General features: G+C 35.5%; 1 protein-coding gene across 5 annotated transcripts in view; it reads right to left on the reverse strand.

Annotated features, from left to right (window-relative positions):
* tnr (tenascin R (restrictin, janusin)) overlaps window positions 1-22,285 on the reverse strand; it is a 193,603-nt gene that overhangs the window by 137,540 nt on the left and 33,778 nt on the right. The window contains exon 1 of one of the 5 annotated variants that reach the window (XM_069194048.1): window positions 6,773-6,880. The exons of the other annotated variants lie outside the window; for them this stretch is intronic. The gene's annotated coding sequence lies outside the window, so the exon portion shown is untranslated. Of the gene's footprint in view, window positions 1-6,772; window positions 6,881-22,285 lie in introns of those variants that run through there. 5 annotated transcript variants of the gene reach the window in all.

Below are 22,285 nucleotides of genomic sequence, written 5' to 3' on the forward strand. Positions count from 1 at the left end.
ATGCAAGATTCTGTAGGGACCTGAAGCACTTTAATTACCTAACAAAAAAATGCAAAGTGAAAGTAAAAAAAAAACTAAAATGAAAGTAATAATGAAGACTTTGTTGAGGCCATATTACCAAGTGAATAAGAGCATAAGAACAGGGATGTGTAATTAAGATCCCCATAAAAGGTTTTTATTTTTTGCAGCATCGTATTAAAATAAATGTATTCAGTATTGATGTAAATAGACACTGAGTGCACATGTTCGTTTTCAGTGATGCTATATTGCTCTTCAGTATACACCTTGTGAACATATTAATTCCCTTTGCCAATTACTCACTGTGAAAAACAGAATAAATATTCAGGACCGATTTCTAGAAACTCAACCTACTAGTCTGGATAAACATTTTTTTTTAATTTGATTGCAACAAACATTTAATAACTAAACCCAGTCTTCCAAGAATAATTAATGAGAGCCATGCACACTTCATTAATCCAAGTCAAATGGAAAATGTGAAGCCTGACACTATCCCTATGTTTCCATTGCATTTCCTTTTTTAAACATGCAAAACATTCAATCCCATCAGAGGTGGTTTGCTAGGTTAGGCACTTGCAATGTGTTACACATTGTGGTTGCCAAGGGCAAGGCCATAGTGATTTATCATTAAACTGTAAGAGGGGTTGAAAAAAATTGTAATTGCAAAGAATCCTTCATGTTTACAAGCACCTGGAGTCCCATCTTTATCAAGGCACAATGGCAGGGCAGTGCATGTAACTCATTGTGAGTCACTGCAAGTTATAGGAGCAGCAGAACCTTTACAGACGTCAATCCCTGTGGCATTGATAGATGCATTATTTGTGGTACTGTGGGCTGATACTCCTGAAGCAGGAAAACAGTCCTTGAAGTACCAATTTCTGTTACACAAACTCATTTTTTTCATTTGTTGTTTCATCCTAATGGACTACACACCATCCAAAACTCATTCTGTTTTTAAATGTCAGGGATGAGTCTACCTTTGCACAGAAATGATCCCAAAGAAGTCTTTCTTAATCATGAAAGCACACTTAATAGATCTGTAAAAATCTGAAAAGCTGAAAGATGCGGATATCAGCCTGCAAAAGGTGTGGAATATACAGTAACAAACGTTCACAAGACTAACTGTTGCATCTTGCAGAACAAAAAAGGCATTTCTTCTTGGTCTCATAATTAGTGGTGTTTTTTAACTGACGTCAATAATTCTAATTACATTTATGTCATTATCGCAATGAATATACTGCATATATTGATTTTTTTCATTTGTAAGTTGTTTACTCATTTGTGTGTTGAATTACTATTTTGTTTTAAGCAAGTGTGTATCAGCTTCATTCAGTAATGTCTGTCAGCTATCCAATAAGGTAAAGGGATGTACTGGAATAGATACATGTACAAATTATTCAACTCCGAGAATTAATATTCCTGAACTCAAGGTCGCCCATGTTCGTTAAAGTACCATTTAAAGTTTTTTAAAACCATTTTAAGTGTGTGATTCATTGTTCAGTTAATGCATTTTTTCAATTCATTATCACCAACAATTTCCAGGCAAAGAAGGAAGTCTGATTATGTCTGTTTGCCTGTGATCTAAGCCTGTGTGTCTCAAGCCTTGGTGCTGTGGTCTAGCACCACCCTGGAGGAGAGCTAACAGGCCCCTGCCAGGTGTTTACAGAAAAAGCCAGGGAAGCACAGTTCTAATGGATTAATTCCTTTTTTATTCTTCCAATAGTTTGTTTTAGCCTAAGCTGTCCTTAAATGAGGAGGTATGTACGAATCTGATTCTGATACAAAAAACGGTTGAGAAACACAGAAACTCCAGGCTAGGAAAAGTTGCTATGGGATACTTTTCAGTTCATAATGTTCATACTGGAGTTTAGCCAAATAAATCTAAAATTTCATCTGACTGCTGTAGGAGCCCTCATACAGTATATAGTCTCTTACAGGAGCCCTGATTTCGAGACAACCTGGCTGGAATATCTGTTGCTGATGCCCATATGAAACATTTCTTATTCACTGTCCTAAATTAACTCCATTTTAGTTTCCAGTTATGATCTCATGTCCTTGTTTCATTGCTGAGTATGAAATAGTCCCTTGTGTTGACTATTTCTATACTATTTAGGATTTCGTGTACTTGGATTTAATCTTTTCTCAGATTCCGTGAATCTAGACTGAAGAGATACAGTAGGTCCCTTAGAACAGAAATCATACTTTTCATTGAACTCATTCTCAGACTAGTATAACCTTTTTGTGGTATGGGGACTGCTAAACTGACTTTTACTAGTGTATAATGGTAGTCTGATAATTCCCACAATTTAAATTGCACACGTGCTGGTATATACCCAAGCATTCTGTTATTTTACTGCTTCAGTAAAGCAGTGTCTTCATGAGGACAAGAATCTATATTAAAAACCCAAACATCTGCAGCTTTCTGCAGCTCAGAATCACCCCATGTGAAATGTGTAGTAAATGTTCCTCCTTCCTTTATGGCTCATTTTGTTCTTATCAAAGTAAAATTTCATTTGCCAAATGTTTGCACAATCCACACATACATACAGTACAACTGCCCAGTTCATGAATTTCCCAATGGTTCTGTCACTTCTATTCCCTTAATTTCCTAGTTGTTTGAAAAGACTAGGTCAATAACGGCATGTTCCCTTGTTGGCACCTTTACACCTTAACACCTTTGGGTTAAGAAGCAATCGTTAACCATTTCAACCATATCAATTTAATCTTCTGTGTTCCCCAACACAATATGCAAATTTATGGGGAATACGGATTTCTCACTATAATGTATGACCATTTGTTTAGTACCTTCCTGAACATACGTTAATTGTAAACACATATAGATTCTTAACTTTATGTACAGTAAGCTTAGCTCTACAGCCATCATGCCTGCCTTTCAGAAAAAAGGTTCAATCCTGTAATTTTACATTCATACCTATCATTCTAACCTAGCCAAGTTCCAGCTATTTCTAATATGCCATACTTTTGGATTATTGTAGTTATCTTATCTGTGTTTCTATTTAAGAATGAGTATTTTATGTTTTTTATTCCTGCTTGTTACTGTATGTCCTGCATGTACCGTATAACACATGTGAGCAACTCCAGAACATGCACATGGCTTTATAAAACTTTTTCTGTGACACTAATACTGTATTAAGATTCTGTTTGTTGTAACATTTTGTGTTTTTCAAGCAAGGTTTTACTGAAGAATTAATTTCTATGCATTTTTTTAAATGAATTTCTGAATTTTATTAATTGGGACTGTTTGTCTGCCCCTTTTGAACATATCAAGACTATTGAAGATTATAATAATTTAATAATAATTCAATTCATGAGCTCTTTTTCAATACCATTTTCCTGGTGAAAAATTATAGGAATGTCTCGCACATTAAAAAAAGAAATTCAGAACAGTTATTGTGTTCTTAAGTTCATTTGTAACACTGGACAGTATTTCCTGCATGTCATTGGCTGCTCTTGACCTTGAATGCTATTTTGCCTGATCTGCAGTCCATTTTTCCTTGCTAGAAATATCTTTCACATTTTGACTGCAATTTATTTATCCAGCCTAATTCTGTGCTAACTTTGCCTTAACTGGGATAACAGGTCCAAAGTGAACATAGCAAATTGAACTTTCTGACATTTCCACAAGTACAACCTAATGCCTGTTCATCCACAGAAAAATTTAAAGTAATCCTCATAGTCTTGTGCTTGGCTATACCATGATCAGATGTGAAATGTGTGTCTTCTTTGTTAGCTTTCTTCTAATAATGTAATAATGTAGGCATAGCAGATTAACAATTATGCCAATATCCCTAATTGACAGAGAACAGCAATTAGGCAGCATCTTCTAACATTTATAAATAAGTAGTATGCCTTATACAGTACATGAACTACAATTGCACAAGGTTGCACAAATTTAGATCATTATTCTTTTAATCCAAAGTTTCCAAAATCCAGAATGTTTTGTTTCAGTAGCACATTTGGTCAAATTATTTTTTTTGCAGCTGTTTTTTTAAACAAACATTACACTGATCACGGCTGTCCCTTTCTTGAAAACAATAAATGTTTTTTTTTTTCTTAAAGGCCTCAACTTTACTAAAGAGGAAGTGTTCTTCTTTTGTTCCCTGCTCAAAATCATTTTACTGGCTCTACATTTAGTGATTATAAAAACATAAAAATAATCCAATGAATATGTAATGTTGTTTGTGTTGCAACTTCGTCATTGTTAATTTCTTAGATTGTACCTATAGTATTAATAGGTTTGCCATACTTATCCTATCTGAAGCTGCCAGTTACTTCCAGATAAATGAAGACTGGTACCATCAGGGCTAGCTACCAGGGTCAAAAACTATGACCAAAAATCAAAATATTAATCTTGGGTCTCCTGGGAATTAGTAAACTATAGAGTTTGGCTTCTTTTCAAAGGGCAACTAAAAGCTTTACTGGTGCTTTGTGAATTTGTAAAAAGCAAATGGTACTGTACCAGAACACATGTCTGACAGAGAAATGAGTCCCAGAGATCTGGGTGAGAACAGTGCAGTGTTTTAAGTCTCAACAGGACAAGGGAGAGTGAGAAAAGAAAATATAGGTCTATACCAAAGATTGGCTTTAAGGACAAGAACACCTTGGGACAATATGTTTGCAGATGACTTGATGACAACAATCACGATGTGATGGGAATGTCTAGACAGATAAAGATAAACACCAGAAAAACAGAGGTAATATTAAGCTGCAGAGGTGGACAAGAAGACAAAAAATAGAAACGTCTTTGATGAAAAACAGTCAAGACAAATTAGGTATCAACTTTAGTGAAGAAGGTAAATGAGGGAAAGAGTAAGAGCTGGTGGGGAACTCTCCAAGGTGACTTGAAGATGACATAAGAGCAAAATTTACAAAGCAATAGTTAGCTTTATTTCTGCTTTATGGAGCAGAAGCTGGGCCATATGAGGAAAGGTAGAGGATATTTTAGAAAGAAAGAATTGAGAATGCTAGGACAGATGAGAGGAATAATGAATGATGACATCAGAAAAAAGAGTTCACAGATAAAACAGGAGAGACAAGACTGAGAAGATCTGGATCTGGAGAAGAATAGGTAGCGTGAAGTAGTTCAGGTGGGGAGCTGTGTCAGCAGGCTGCAAAGGAACAAGTAATACAGTAGGTTTATTCCATGCTGAAAAGAGAAGAGAGAAAACACAACGTTTCGGCTGTGAAGCCTTCTGCAGTATTGTGAAGTGTCAGTGGAGGTATGAAAAAGTAAATGGAGACGAGGAATATGATGGAAAGGTGTGAACGGGAATATAAGAGAATTTGGTTCACCCAAAAATCATGCAAAAAGTGGTAACCTATGAAAAGAAATGCCACAAGGAATTCACTACATACCAGTTTAAGATATAGAAGAAGAATAATTCAAAAGGGCTTGTTCATTGCCTGTTTAAAAATGACAAAACAATTACAACCCCACAGAAGGCGTTACAGAATAGTTTGTAGTGAAAAGACAGGAGAGCGTATGGTATAATGTATTTTTTTAAGTTTAATAATTTTCCACACTTATCAGCTGCTTCTTCTTTTTTTTCCTTGTATCTCAGCAAGCCTCACTCTGACCCCACCATTTTCTCTTGCAGTATACTGTATATGTAAATTACACCCAGTAGAAAACAAGAGGATGTTGATTGCAGGTGTAAATCACCCATTTGAAAAAAGCAAAACAAACAAAAACAGACAATGATCCCTGCAGATGCACTTCATTCCTACGGCTGTGTTTAAGCCTCACTGCAATTCCACAAATCTTTTATAATAAACTACATTCTGTGTAATGACTCCAAGATCAGGCAAAGCTTCAATAAAAAGAACATCAGAGTATTAATGAGAACATTATGGGAAAAGCATTAAAATCTTAGACCATAATATTAATAGCTAGAAACCAAACAGCCCTAACATCACATGTGATAAATGAAACGATGCAATATGAATAAAGCAAAGCAATAACAGTGTATGCTTGAACAACTGTTTGCCTTTTGTTTATTGTAACCTTGTAATTAATCATTTGAGCACAGAGAAGGTGATGTTTACTCAGCCAAATGTCACTGAGTACTTAAAGGTGTGGGATTAAATCCTTTAGAGGTTCTGAGGAGAGTTATTATAAATAACTTTACAGCTAGGGGCACTTCCAAATTATGTTAACGAAAAATACAACATAGCAACCCATTTTTCACATTGCTGCGACAAACCAGCAGGGATTAGTTTCCTGTCTGGGATTAAGGAAAAATGTATGGGATTAAAAATTGTATTTAAAAACTGCAGAATAATATTTGCATATGTATGAACATTTCAGCACAGAAATAAAAATAACACAATATTAACAAACAGAATAATGTAGGAAAAAACACCATATTTCCATACTGCCTCCAATTCAATATGATCATTACCAGACACCAGTACTGTAGGTGTCAACCAACTAATGTAACACCAGCAGGGGAGGCTGTACATAGCACAATTCCACAGTTCCCAAAACATTTATTAGATGAGGACTTCTGCTAAATTCTCACAACATTTTGGCAGATATGAAGAAACATTTGCTATAGCTATTTCTTACACTTGTTCTGTTTATCTTCAGAATCCTGAAAGATTAAAAAAAGCACAGTACATTTTAATAAACATGCACTTCATAATAGCATAAAGTTGAGATCTTTAATCCCTCAACCAAATCCAGAAATAAATATATTTCAATTAATAAGAAGAAAAAATTGGCCCATCTCACCTACAGTAGGTGTCTCATGGGAAACATCGGATTTCTGATTTCGGAGGCACTGGATCTGTAAATATCCCTCAAACATCATCTTGGTGCAATCAGCCTGTCTTCTCCAGTTTGACCCAGAGCAGACAAATGTATCTTTGTGAACAATGTAATGAAGAAATACAAAAAGTATTTTATATCTGTACTATCTAACTTACAGAATGTACTAAAACTCATAACAATTCTTAGAAAGGGTTTAATCAACAACTTTTAATTAATCAATGCAGTGAATGAGTGTCAGGCCAGAGCACAGGCCCAGAATTTAAGATAACCAACACGAAAGAATGGTAGCATTAAATCATGGTGACAATTAGAGTTTAAATGAATCATGGACAATAGAACAAATTTCAAAATCCTGGCCTACCACAGATGTGCTAAAAAAGTTAAACAAATGAATCCACATTGCATCAGATACATCAGAATTTGTCTAGCTGATGTCAAACCCTAACCCTAACCCTAGCTCGGGCACTTCTAGAACAAATTTCAAAATCCTGGCCTGCTGAAACAGTGCTACAAAAGTTAGCTAAATAAGTACAAATTGTTTAGAAACATTAACACTAGCAAAAATTCATTACTTTAAATGTATCTGACTTTAAATCTATTTTAATTCTGCATTACTTAGGTTTTTGAAACCTACTGCTAAAATGGCATATTAACTGAGCATGATTTTTGCCGTTTAAGGTTTAGGATTACATTTATGACAAAAGTTTTGATGTCATTTCCATTTCGTTTGGTTTAAACCACAAAATATAAGAGGATTCAGCATGTAGAAAGGCTGTTTTCAAAACTTTCAATGTTGACTGTGTATGCCTGACAGGCGTGGGGCTCACAAAAAATGACAAAATTGGGAAAAACTAATTTTTCAAGGAAACAAAAAACCAACACCTTTCCTGCATTTCAGATGCATCCTAATGCACAACACATGCATCAGAATATGTCTAGGTGCTGTCAAACCCTAACCCTAACCCTAGATCGGGCACTTCTAGAACAAATTTCAAAATCCTGGTCTGCTGAAAAAGTCCTAATGAAGGTAGCTAAATGAACACAAATTGTTCAGAAACATTCATACTAGCAGTATTTCAGTGCTTTAAATGTATATGCTTTCAATCTATTTAAATTCTGCATTATTTTGTTTTTTTCAACATGCTGCTGAAATGGCATATTAAATGAGCCTGTTTCTTGCCATTTATGGGTTAGGATTACATTTACCACAAAAGTTTTGATGTCATTTCCATTTCGTTTGGTTATACCCACAAAATATAAGAGGATTCAGCATGTAGAAAGGCTCTTTTCAAAACTTACAATGTTGACTGTGTTTGCCTGACAGGCGTGGGTGGGAATCACAAAAAATGACAAAATTGGGAAAAATTAAATTTTCAAGGAAACAAAAAACCAACACCTATTCTGCATTTCAGATGCATCCTAATGCACAACACATGCATCAGAATATGTCTAGGTGCTGTCAAACCCTAACCCTAACCCTAGCTCGGGCACTTCTAGAACAAATTTCAAAATCCTGGTCTGCTGAAACAGTCCTACAGAAGTTAGCTAAATGAGTACAAATTGTTCAGAAACATTCACACTAGCAGTATTTCAGTACTTTAAATGTTTCTGCTTTAATTCTGCATTATTTCGTTTTTTTCAACCTGCTGCTGAAATGGCATATTAAATGAGACTGTTTCTTACCATTTATGGGTTAGGATTACATTTACCACAAAATTTTTAATGTCATTTCCATTTCGTTTGGTTTAAACCACAAAATATAAGAGGATTCAGAATGTAGAAAGGCTGTTTTCAAAACTTTCAATCTTGACTGTGTTTTCCTGACAGGCGTGGGGCTCACAAAAAATGACAAAATCGGTTAAAATTTAATTTTCAAGGAAACAAAAAAACAACACCTTTCCTGCATTTCAGATGCATCCTAATGCACAACACATGCATCAGAATATGTCTAGGTGCTGTCAAACCCTAACCCTAACCACAACCCTAGCTCGGGCACTTCTAGAACAAATTTTAAAATCACGGTCTGCTGAAACAGTCCTACAGAAGTTAACTAAATGAGTACAAATTGTTCAGAAACATTCACATTAGCAGTTCTTCAGTACTTTAAATGTTGCTGCTTTAATTCTATTTTAATTCTGTATTATTTCATTTTTTTCAACCTGCTGCTGAAATGGCATATTAACTGAGCCTGTTTCTTGCCATTTAAGGGTTAGGATTACATTTACCTCAATAGTTTTGATGTCATTTCCATTTCGTTTGGGTTAAACCACAAAACATAAGAGTATTCGGCATGTAGAAAGGCTGTTTTCAAAACTTTCAATGTTGACTGTGTTTGCCTGACAGGCGTGGGGCTCACAAAAAATGACAAAATTGGGAAAAATTAAATTTTCATGGAAACAAAAAACCAACACCTTTCCTGCATTTCAAATGCATCCTAATGCACAACACATGCATCAGAATATGTCTAGGTGCTGTCAAACCCTAAACCTAACCCTAGCTCGGGCACTTCTGGAACAAATTTCAAAATCATGGTCTGCTGAAACAGTCCTACAGAAGTTAGCTAAATGAGTACAAATTGTTCAGAAACATTCACACTAGCACTATTTCAGTAATTTAAAAGTATATGCTTTAATTATATTTTAATACTGCATTATTTCGTTTTTTTCAACCTGCTGCTAAAATGGCATATTAAATGAACCTGTTTCTTGCCATTTACGGGTTAGGATTACATTAACCACAAAAGTTTTGATGTCATTTCCATTTCGTTTGGTTTAAACCACAAAATAAAAGAGAATTCAGCATGTAGAAAGGCTGTTTTCAAAACTTTCAATGTTGACTGTGTTTGCCTGACTGGCGTGGGGCTCACAAAAAATGACAAAATTGGGAAAAATTAAATTTTCAAGTAAACAAAAAACCAACACCTTTCCTGCATTCCAGTTGCATCCTAATGCACAACACATGCATCAGAATATTTCTAGGTGCTGTCAAACCCTAACCCTAACCCTAGCTCGGGCACTTCTAGAACATATTTCAAAATCCTGGTCTGCTGAAACAGTCCTACAGAAGTTAGCTAAATGAGTACAAATTGTTCAGAAACATTCACACTAGCAGTATTTCAGTACTTTAAATGTATATGCTTTCATTCTATTTTAATTCTGCATTATTTCATTTTTTTCAACCTCCTGCTGAAATGGCATATTAAATGAGACTGTTTCTTACCATTTATGGGTTAGGATTACATTTACCACAAAATTTTTAATGTCATTTCCATTTCGTTTGGTTTAAACCACAAAATATAAGAGGATTCAGAATGTAGAAAGGCTGTTTTCAAAACTTTCAATCTTGACTGTGTTTTCCTGACAGGCGGGGGTTCACAAAAAATGACAAAATCAGTTAAAATTTAATTTTCAAGGAAACAAAAAACCAACACCTTTCCTGCATTCCAGTTGCATCCTAATGCACAACACATGCATCAGAATATTTCTAGGTGCTGTCAAACCCTAACCCTAACCCTAGCTCGGGCACTTCTAGAACAAATTTTAAAATCACGGTCTGCTGAAACAGTCCTACAGAAGTTAACTAAATGAGAACAAATTGTTCAGAAACATTCACATTAGCAGTTCTTCAGTACTTTAAATGTTGCTGCTTTAATTCTATTTTAATTCTGTATTATTTCATTTTTTTCAACCTGCTGCTGAAATGGCATATTAACTGAGCCTGTTTCTTGCCATTTAAGGGTTAGGATTACATTTACCTCAATAGTTTTGATGTCATTTCCATTTCGTTTGGGTTAAACCACAAAACATAAGAGTATTCGGCATGTAGAAAGGCTGTTTTAAAAACTTTCAATGTTGACTGTGTTTGCCTGACAGGCGTGGGGCTCACAAAAAATGACAAAATTGGGAAAAATTTAATTTTCAAGTAAACAAAAAACCAACACCTTTCCTGCATTTCAAATGCATCCTAATGCACAACACATGCATCAGAATATGTCAAGGTGCTGTCAAACCCTAACCCTAACCCTAGCTCGGTCACTTCTGGAACAAATTTCAAAATCATGGTCTGCTGAAACAGTCCTACAGAAGTTAGCTAAATGAGTACAAATTGTTCAGAAACATTCACACTAGCACTATTTCAGTAATTTAAAAGTATATGCTTTAATTCTATTTTAATACTGCATTATTTCGTTTTTTTCAACCTGCTGCTGAAATGGCATATTAAATGAACCTGTTTCTTGCCATTTACGGGTTAGGATTACATTTACCACAAAAGTTTTGATGTCATTTCCATTTCGTTTGGTTTAAACCACAAAATAAAAGAGAATTCAGCATGTAGAAAGGCTGTTTTCAAAACTTTCAATGTTGACTATGTTTGCCTGACAGGCGTGGGGCTCACATAAAATGACAAAATTGGAAAAAATTTAATTTTCAAGGAAACAAAAAACCAACCCCAATTCTGCATTTTAGATGCATCCTAATGCACAACACATGCATCAGAATATGTCTAGGTGCTGTCAAACCCTAACCCTAACCCTAGCTCGGGCACTTCTAGAACAAATTTCAAAATCCTGGTCTGCTGAAACAGTCCTTCAGAAGTTAGCTAAATGAGTACAAATTGTTCAGAAACATTCACACTGAAGGTATTTCAGTACTTTAAATGTTTCTGCTTTCTTTCTATTTTAATTCTGCATTATTTCGTTTTTTTCAACCTCCTGCTGAAATGGCATATTAACTGAGCCTGTTTCTTGCCATTTACGGGTTAGGATTACATTTAGCTCAATAGTTTTGATGTCATTTCCATATCGTTTGGGTTAAACCACAAAACATAAGAGGATTCAGCATGTAGAAAGGCTGTTTTCAAAACTTTCAATGTTGACTGTGTTTTCCTGACAGGCGTGGGGTTCACAAAAAATGACAAAATTGGAAAAAATTTAATTTTCAAGGAAACAAAAAACCAACACCTTTCCTGCATTTTAGATGCATCCTAATGCACAACACATGCATCAGAATATGTCTAGGAGCTGTCAAACCCTAACCCTAGCTCGGGCACTTCTGGAACAAATTTCAAAATCCTGGCCTGCTGAAAAAGAGCTACAAAAGTTAGCTAAATGAGTAGAAATTGTTCAGAAACATTCACACTAGCAGTATTTCAGTACTTTAAAGGTATCTGCTTTCAATCTATTTTGATTCTGCATTATCTAGGTTTTTGCAACTTGCTACTGAAATGGTATATTAAATGCGCATGATTTTTGCCGTTTACATTTTAGGATTACATTTACCAGTAAAGTTTGGATATAGTTTCCATTTAGTTTGTTTTAAACCTCATGAAATAAGGGGATTCAGCATGTAGAAAGGCTGTTTTCAAAATATTCACTGTTGACTGTGTTTGCCTGACAGGCGTGGGGCTCACAAAAAATGACAAAATTGGGAAAAATTAAATTTTCAAGGAAACAAAAAACCAACACCTTTCCTGCATTTCAGATGCATCCTAATGCACAACACATGCATCAGAATATGTCTAGGTGCTGTCAAACCCTAACCCTAACCCTAGCTCGGGCACTTCTAGAACAAATTTCAAAATCCATGTCTGCTGAAACAGTCCTTCAGAAGTTAGCTAAATGAGTACAAATTGTTCAGAAACATTCACACTAGCAGTATTTCAGTACTTTAAATGTTTCTGCTTTCATTCTATTTTAATTCTGCAATATTTCATTTTTTCTACCTGCTGCTGAAATGGCATATTAACTGAGCCTGTTTCTTGCCATTTACGGGTTAGGATTACATTTACCTCAATAGTTTTGATGTCATTTCCATTTCGTTCGGGTTAAACCACAAAACATAAGAGGATTCAGCATGTAGAAAGGCTGTTTTCAAAACTTTCAATGTTGACTATGTTTGCCTGACAGGCGTGGGGCTCACATAAAATGACAAAATTGGAAAAAAATTAATTTTCAAGGAAACATAAAACCAACACCAATTCTGCATTTTAGATGCATCCTAATGCACAACACATGCATCAGAATATGTCTAGGTGCTGTCAAACCCTAACCCTAACCCTAGCTCGGGCACTTCTGGAACACATTTCAATATCCTGGCCTGCTGAAAAAGTGCTACAAAAGTTAGCTAAATGAGTACAAATTGTTCAGAAACATTCACACTAGCAGTATTTCAGTACTTTAAAGGTATCTGCTTTCAATCTATTTTGATTCTGCATTATCTACGTTTTTGCAACTTGCTGCTGAAATGGTATATTAAATGCGCATGATTTTTACCGTTTACAGTTTAGGATTACATTTACCAGTAAAGTTTGGATATAGTTTCCATTTAGTTTGTTTTAAACCACAAAATATAAGAGGATTCAGCTTGTTGAAAGGCTGTTTTCAAAACTTTCACTGTTGACTGTGTTTGCCTGACAGGCGTGGGGCTCACAAAAAATGACAAAATTGGGAAAAACTAATTTTTCAAGAAAACAAAAAACCAACACATTTCCTGCATTTCAGATGCATCCTAATGCACAACACATGCATCAGAATATGTCTAGGTGCTTTCAATCCCTAACCCTAACCCCAGCTCGGGCACTTATAGAACAAATTTCAAGATCCTGGTCTGTTGAAACAGTCCTACAGAAGTTAGCTAAATGAGTACAAGTTGTTTAGAAACATTCACACTAGCAGAATTTCAGTACATTAAATGTTTCTGCTTTAATTCTGCATTATTTCGTTTTTTTCAACCTGCTGCTGAAATGGCGTATTAAATGAGCCTGTTTCTTGCCATTTACAGGTTAGGATCACATTTACCACAAAAGTTTTGATGTCATTTCCATTTCGTTTGGTTTAAACCACAAAATATAAGAGGATTCAGCATGTAGAAAGGCTGTTTTCAAAACTTTCAATGTTGACTATGTTTTTCCGACAGGCATTGGGCTCACAAAGAATGACAAAATTGGAAAAAAAATAATTTTCAAGGAAACAAAAAACCAACAACTTTCCTGCATTTCAGATGCATCCTAATGCACAACACATGCATCAGAATATGTCTAGGTGCTGTCAAACCCTAACCCTAACCCTAGCTCGGGCACTTCTAGAACAAATTTCAAAATCCTGGTCTGCTGAAACAGTCCTGCAGAAGATAGCTAAATGAGTACAAATTGTTCACAAACATTCACACTAGCAGTATTTCAGTACTTTAAAGGTATCTGCTTTCAATCTATTTTGATTCTGCATTATCTAGGTTTTTGCAACTTGCTGCTGAAATGGTATATTAAATGCGCATGATTTTTGCCGTTTACAGTTTAGGATTACATTTACCAGTAAAGTTTGGATATAGTTTCCATTTAGTTTGTTTTAAACCTCATAAAATAAGGGGATTCAGCATGTAGAAAGGCTGTTTTCAAAATATTCACTGTTGACTGTGTTTGCCTGACAGTTTCTTGCCATTTACGGGTTAGGATTACATTTACCACAAAAGTTTTGAAGTCATTTCCATTTCGTTTAGTTTAAACCACAATATATAAGAGGATTCAGCATGTAGAAAGGCTGTTTTCAAAACTTTCAATGTTGACTGTGTTTTCCTGACAGGCGTGGGGCTCACAAAAAATGACAAAATTGGAAAAAAAAAAATTTTCAAGGAAACAAAAAACCAACACCAATTCTGCATTTCAGATGCATCCTAAAGCACAACACATGCATCAGAATATGTCTAGGTGCTGTCAAACCCTAACCCTAACCCTAGCTCGGGCACTTCTAGAACATATTTCAAAATCCTGGTCTGCTGAAACAGTCCTGCAGAAGTTAGCTAACTGAGTACTAATTGTTCAGAAACATTCACACTAGCAGTATTTCAGAACTTTAAATGTTTCTGCTTTAATTCTGCATTATTTCGTTTTTTTCAACCTGCTGCTGAAATGGCATATTAACTGAGCCTGTTTCTTGCCATTTACGGGTTAGGATTACATTTACCTCAATAGTTTTGATGTCATTTCCATTTCGTTTGGGTTAAACCACAAAACATAAGAGGATTCAACATGTAGAAAGGCTGTTTTCAAAACTTTTAATGTTGACTATGTTTGCCTGACAGGCGTGGGGCTCACATAAAATGACAAAATTGGAAAAAAAATAATTTTCAAGGAAACATAAAACCAACACCAGTTCTGCATTTTAGATGCATCCTAATGCACAACACATGCATCAGAATATGTCTAGGTGCTGTCAAACCCTAACCCTAACCCTAGCTCGGGCACTTCTAGAACAAATTTCAAAATCCTGGTCTGCTGAAACAGTCCTGCAGAAGATAGCTAAATGAGTACAAATTGTTCACAAACATTCACACTAGCAGTATTTCAGTACTTTAAAGGTATCTGCTTTCAATCTATTTTGATTCTGCATTATCTAGGTTTTTGCAACTTGCTGCTGAAATGGTATATTAAATGCGCATGATTTTTGCCGTTTACAGTTTAGGATTACATTTACCAGTAAAGTTTGGATATAGTTTCCATTTAGTTTGTTTTAAACCTCATAAAATAAGGGGATTCAGCATGTAGAAAGGCTGTTTTCAAAATATTCACTGTTGACTGTGTTTGCCTGACAGTTTCTTGCCATTTACGGGTTAGGATTACATTTACCACAAAAGTTTTGAAGTCATTTCCATTTCGTTTAGTTTAAACCACAATATATAAGAGGATTCAGCATGTAGAAAGGCTGTTTTCAAAACTTTCAATGTTGACTGTGTTTTCCTGACAGGCGTGGGGCTCACAAAAAATGACAAAATTGGAAAAAAAAAAATTTTCAAGGAAACAAAAAACCAACACCAATTCTGCATTTCAGATGCATCCTAAAGCACAACACATGCATCAGAATATGTCTAGGTGCTGTCAAACCCTAACCCTAACCCTAGCTCGGGCACTTCTAGAACATATTTCAAAATCCTGGTCTGCTGAAACAGTCCTGCAGAAGTTAGCTAACTGAGTACTAATTGTTCAGAAACATTCACACTAGCAGTATTTCAGAACTTTAAATGTTTCTGCTTTAATTCTGCATTATTTCGTTTTTTTCAACCTGCTGCTGAAATGGCATATTAACTGAGCCTGTTTCTTGCCATTTACGGGTTAGGATTACATTTACCTCAATAGTTTTGATGTCATTTCCATTTCGTTTGGGTTAAACCACAAAACATAAGAGGATTCAACATGTAGAAAGGCTGTTTTCAAAACTTTTAATGTTGACTATGTTTGCCTGACAGGCGTGGGGCTCACATAAAATGACAAAATTGGAAAAAAAATAATTTTCAAGGAAACATAAAACCAACACCAGTTCTGCATTTTAGATGCATCCTAATGCACAACACATGCATCAGAATATGTCTAGGTGCTGTCAAACCCTAACCCTAACCCTAGCTCGGGCACTTCTGGAACAAATTTCAATATCCTGGCCTGCTGAAAAGGTGCTACAAAAGTTAGCTAAATGAGTACAAATTGTTCAGAAACATTCACACTAGCAGTATTTCAGTACTTTAAAGGTATCTGCTTTCAATCTATTTTGATTCTGCATTATCTAGGTTTTTGCAACTTGCTGCTGAAATGGTATATTAAATGCGCATGATTTTTGCCGTTTACAGTTTAGGATTACATTTACCAGTAAAGTTTGGATATAGTTTCCATTTAGTTTGTTTTAAACCTCATAAAATAAGGAGATTCAGCATGTAGAAAGGCTGTTTTCAAAATATTCACTGTTGACTGTGTTTGCCTGACAGGTGTGGGGCTCACAAAAAATGACAAAATTGGGAAAAATTAAATTTTCAAGGAAACAAAAAACCAACACCTTTCCTGCATTTCAGATGCATCTTAATGCACAACACATGCATCAGAATATGTCTAGGTGCTGTCAAACCCTAACCCTAACCCTAGCTCGGGCACTTCTGGAACAAATTTTAAAATCCTGGCCTGCTGAAAAAGTGCTACAAAAGTTAGCTAAATGAGTACAAATTGTTCAGAAACATTCACACTAGCAGTATTTCAGTACTTTCAAGGTATCTGCTTTCAATCTATTTTGATTCTGCATTATCTAGGTTTTTGCAACTTGCTGCTGAAATGGTATATTAAATGCGCATGATTTTTGCCGTTTACAGTTTAGGATTACATTTACCAGTAAAGTTTGGATATAGTTTCCATTTAGTTTGTTTTAAACCTCATAAAATAAGGGGATTCAGCATGTAGAAAGGCTATTTTCAAAACATTCATTGTTGACTGTGTTTGCTTGACAGGCGTGGGGCTCACAAAAAATGACAAAATTGGGAAAAATTAAATTTTCAAGGAAACAAAAAACCAACACCTTTCCTGCATTTCAGATGCATCTTAATGCACAACACATGCATCAGAATATGTCTAGGTGCTGTCAAACCCTACCCCTAACCCTAGCTCGGGCACTTCTAGAACATATTTCAAAATCCTGGTCTGCTGAAACAGTCCTTCAGAAGTTAGCTTAATGAGTACAAATTGTTCAGAAACATTCACACTAGCAGTATTTCAGTACTTTAAATGTTTCTGCTTTAATTCTGCATTATTTCGTTTTTTTCAACCTGCTGCTGAAATGGCATATTAACTGAGCCTGTTTCTTGCCATTTACGGGTTAGGATTACATTTACCTCAATAGTTTTGATGTCATTTCCATTTCGTTTGGGTTAAACCACAAAACATAAGAGGATTCAACATGTAGAAAGGCTGTTTTCAAAACTTTTAATGTTGACTGTGTTTGCCTGACAGGCGTGGGGCTCACAAAAAATGACAAAATTGGGAAAAATTTAATTTTCAAGTAAACAAAAAACCAACACCTTTCCTGCATTTCAAATGCATCCTAATGCACAACACATGCATCAGAATATGTCAAGGTGCTGTCAAACCCTAACCCTAACCCTAGCTCGGTCACTTCTGGAACAAATTTCAAAATCATGGTCTGCTGAAACAGTCCTACAGAAGTTAGCTAAATGAGTACAAATTGTTCAGAAACATTCACACTAGCACTATTTCAGTAATTTAAAAGTATATGCTTTAATTCTATTTTAATACTGCATTATTTCGTTTTTTTCTACCTGCTGCTGAAATGGCATATTAACTGAGCCTGTTTCTTGCCATTTACGGGTTAGGATTACATTTACCTCAATAGTTTTGATGTCATTTCCATTTCGTTCGGGTTAAACCACAAAACATAAGAGGATTCAGCATGTAGAAAGGCTGTTTTCAAAACTTTCAATGTTGACTATGTTTGCCTGACAGGCGTGGGGCTCACATAAAATGACAAAATTGGAAAAAAATTAATTTTCAAGGAAACATAAAACCAACACCAATTCTGCATTTTAGATGCATCCTAATGCACAACACATGCATCAGAATATGTCTAGGTGCTGTCAAACCCTAACCCTAACCCTAGCTCGGGCACTTCTAGAACAAATTTCAAAATCCTGGTCTGCTGAAACAGTCCTTCAGAAGTTAGCTAAATGAGTACAAATTGTTCAGAAACATTCACACTGAAGGTATTTCAGTACTTTAAATGTTTCTGCTTTCTTTCTATTTTAATTCTGCATTATTTCGTTTTTTTCAACCTCCTGCTGAAATGGCATATTAACTGAGCCTGTTTCTTGCCATTTACGGGTTAGGATTACATTTACCTCAATAGTTTTGATGTCATTTCCATATCGTTTGGGTTAAACCACAAAACATAAGAGGATTCAGCATGTAGAAAGGCTGTTTTCAAAACTTTCAATGTTGACTGTGTTTTCCTGACAGGCGTGGGGTTCACAAAAAATGACAAAATTGGAAAAAATTTAATTTTCAAGGAAACAAAAAACCAACACCTTTCCTGCATTTTAGATGCATCCTAATGCACAACACATGCATCAGAATATGTCTAGGAGCTGTCAAACCCTAACCCTAGCTCGGGCACTTCTGGAACAAATTTCAAAATCCTGGCCTGCTGAAAAAGAGCTACAAAAGTTAGCTAAATGAGTAGAAATTGTTCAGAAACATTCACACTAGCAGTATTTCAGTACTTTAAAGGTATCTGCTTTCAATCTATTTTGATTCTGCATTATCTAGGTTTTTGCAACTTGCTACTGAAATGGTATATTAAATGCGCATGATTTTTGCCGTTTACATTTTAGGATTACATTTACCAGTAAAGTTTGGATATAGTTTCCATTTAGTTTGTTTTAAACCTCATGAAATAAGGGGATTCAGCATGTAGAAAGGCTGTTTTCAAAATATTCACTGTTGACTGTGTTTGCCTGACAGGCGTGGGGCTCACAAAAAATGACAAAATTGGGAAAAATTAAATTTTCAAGGAAACAAAAAACCAACACCTTTCCTGCATTTCAGATGCATCCTAATGCACAACACATGCATCAGAATATGTCTAGGTGCTGTCAAACCCTAACCCTAACCCTAGCTCGGGCACTTCTAGAACAAATTTCAAAATCCATGTCTGCTGAAACAGTCCTTCAGAAGTTAGCTAAATGAGTACAAATTGTTCAGAAACATTCACACTAGCAGTATTTCAGTACTTTAAATGTTTCTGCTTTCATTCTATTTTAATTCTGCAATATTTCATTTTTTCTACCTGCTGCTGAAATGGCATATTAACTGAGCCTGTTTCTTGCCATTTACGGGTTAGGATTACATTTACCTCAATAGTTTTGATGTCATTTCCATTTCGTTCGGGTTAAACCACAAAACATAAGAGGATTCAGCATGTAGAAAGGCTGTTTTCAAAACTTTCAATGTTGACTATGTTTGCCTGACAGGCGTGGGGCTCACATAAAATGACAAAATTGGAAAAAAATTAATTTTCAAGGAAACATAAAACCAACACCAATTCTGCATTTTAGATGCATCCTAATGCACAACACATGCATCAGAATATGTCTAGGTGCTGTCAAACCCTAACCCTAACCCTAGCTCGGGCACTTCTGGAACACATTTCAATATCCTGGCCTGCTGAAAAAGTGCTACAAAAGTTAGCTAAATGAGTACAAATTGTTCAGAAACATTCACACTAGCAGTATTTCAGTACTTTAAAGGTATCTGCTTTCAATCTATTTTGATTCTGCATTATCTACGTTTTTGCAACTTGCTGCTGAAATGGTATATTAAATGCGCATGATTTTTACCGTTTACAGTTTAGGATTACATTTACCAGTAAAGTTTGGATATAGTTTCCATTTAGTTTGTTTTAAACCACAAAATATAAGAGGATTCAGCTTGTTGAAAGGCTGTTTTCAAAACTTTCACTGTTGACTGTGTTTGCCTGACAGGCGTGGGGCTCACAAAAAATGACAAAATTGGGAAAAACTAATTTTTCAAGAAAACAAAAAACCAACACATTTCCTGCATTTCAGATGCATCCTAATGCACAACACATGCATCAGAATATGTCTAGGTGCTTTCAATCCCTAACCCTAACCCCAGCTCGGGCACTTATAGAACAAATTTCAAGATCCTGGTCTGTTGAAACAGTCCTACAGAAGTTAGCTAAATGAGTACAAGTTGTTTAGAAACATTCACACTAGCAGAATTTCAGTACATTAAATGTTTCTGCTTTAATTCTGCATTATTTCGTTTTTTTCAACCTGCTGCTGAAATGGCGTATTAAATGAGCCTGTTTCTTGCCATTTACAGGTTAGGATCACATTTACCACAAAAGTTTTGATGTCATTTCCATTTCGTTTGGTTTAAACCACAAAATATAAGAGGATTCAGCATGTAGAAAGGCTGTTTTCAAAACTTTCAATGTTGACTATGTTTTTCCGACAGGCATTGGGCTCACAAAGAATGACAAAATTGGAAAAAAAATAATTTTCAAGGAAACAAAAAACCAACAACTTTCCTGCATTTCAGATGCATCCTAATGCACAACACATGCATCAGAATATGTCTAGGTGCTGTCAAACCCTAACCCTAACCCTAGCTCGGGCACTTCTAGAACAAATTTCAAAATCCTGGTCTGCTGAAACAGTCCTGCAGAAGATAGCTAAATGAGTACAAATTGTTCACAAACATTCACACTAGCAGTATTTCAGTACTTTAAAGGTATCTGCTTTCAATCTATTTTGATTCTGCATTATCTAGGTTTTTGCAACTTGCTGCTGAAATGGTATATTAAATGCGCATGATTTTTGCCGTTTACAGTTTAGGATTACATTTACCAGTAAAGTTTGGATATAGTTTCCATTTAGTTTGTTTTAAACCTCATAAAATAAGGGGATTCAGCATGTAGAAAGGCTGTTTTCAAAATATTCACTGTTGACTGTGTTTGCCTGACAGTTTCTTGCCATTTACGGGTTAGGATTACATTTACCACAAAAGTTTTGAAGTCATTTCCATTTCGTTTAGTTTAAACCACAATATATAAGAGGATTCAGCATGTAGAAAGGCTGTTTTCAAAACTTTCAATGTTGACTGTGTTTTCCTGACAGGCGTGGGGCTCACAAAAAATGACAAAATTGGAAAAAAAAAAATTTTCAAGGAAACAAAAAACCAACACCAATTCTGCATTTCAGATGCATCCTAAAGCACAACACATGCATCAGAATATGTCTAGGTGCTGTCAAACCCTAACCCTAACCCTAGCTCGGGCACTTCTAGAACATATTTCAAAATCCTGGTCTGCTGAAACAGTCCTGCAGAAGTTAGCTAACTGAGTACTAATTGTTCAGAAACATTCACACTAGCAGTATTTCAGAACTTTAAATGTTTCTGCTTTAATTCTGCATTATTTCGTTTTTTTCAACCTGCTGCTGAAATGGCATATTAACTGAGCCTGTTTCTTGCCATTTACGGGTTAGGATTACATTTACCTCAATAGTTTTGATGTCATTTCCATTTCGTTTGGGTTAAACCACAAAACATAAGAGGATTCAACATGTAGAAAGGCTGTTTTCAAAACTTTTAATGTTGACTATGTTTGCCTGACAGGCGTGGGGCTCACATAAAATGACAAAATTGGAAAAAAAATAATTTTCAAGGAAACATAAAACCAACACCAGTTCTGCATTTTAGATGCATCCTAATGCACAACACATGCATCAGAATATGTCTAGGTGCTGTCAAACCCTAACCCTAACCCTAGCTCGGGCACTTCTGGAACAAATTTCAATATCCTGGCCTGCTGAAAAGGTGCTACAAAAGTTAGCTAAATGAGTACAAATTGTTCAGAAACATTCACACTAGCAGTATTTCAGTACTTTAAAGGTATCTGCTTTCAATCTATTTTGATTCTGCATTATCTAGGTTTTTGCAACTTGCTGCTGAAATGGTATATTAAATGCGCATGATTTTTGCCGTTTACAGTTTAGGATTACATTTACCAGTAAAGTTTGGATATAGTTTCCATTTAGTTTGTTTTAAACCTCATAAAATAAGGAGATTCAGCATGTAGAAAGGCTGTTTTCAAAATATTCACTGTTGACTGTGTTTGCCTGACAGGTGTGG

Source organism: Lepisosteus oculatus, chromosome 9 (genome assembly GCF_040954835.1).
Source record: "Lepisosteus oculatus isolate fLepOcu1 chromosome 9, fLepOcu1.hap2, whole genome shotgun sequence".
Lineage (NCBI taxonomy): Eukaryota > Metazoa > Chordata > Actinopteri > Semionotiformes > Lepisosteidae > Lepisosteus > Lepisosteus oculatus.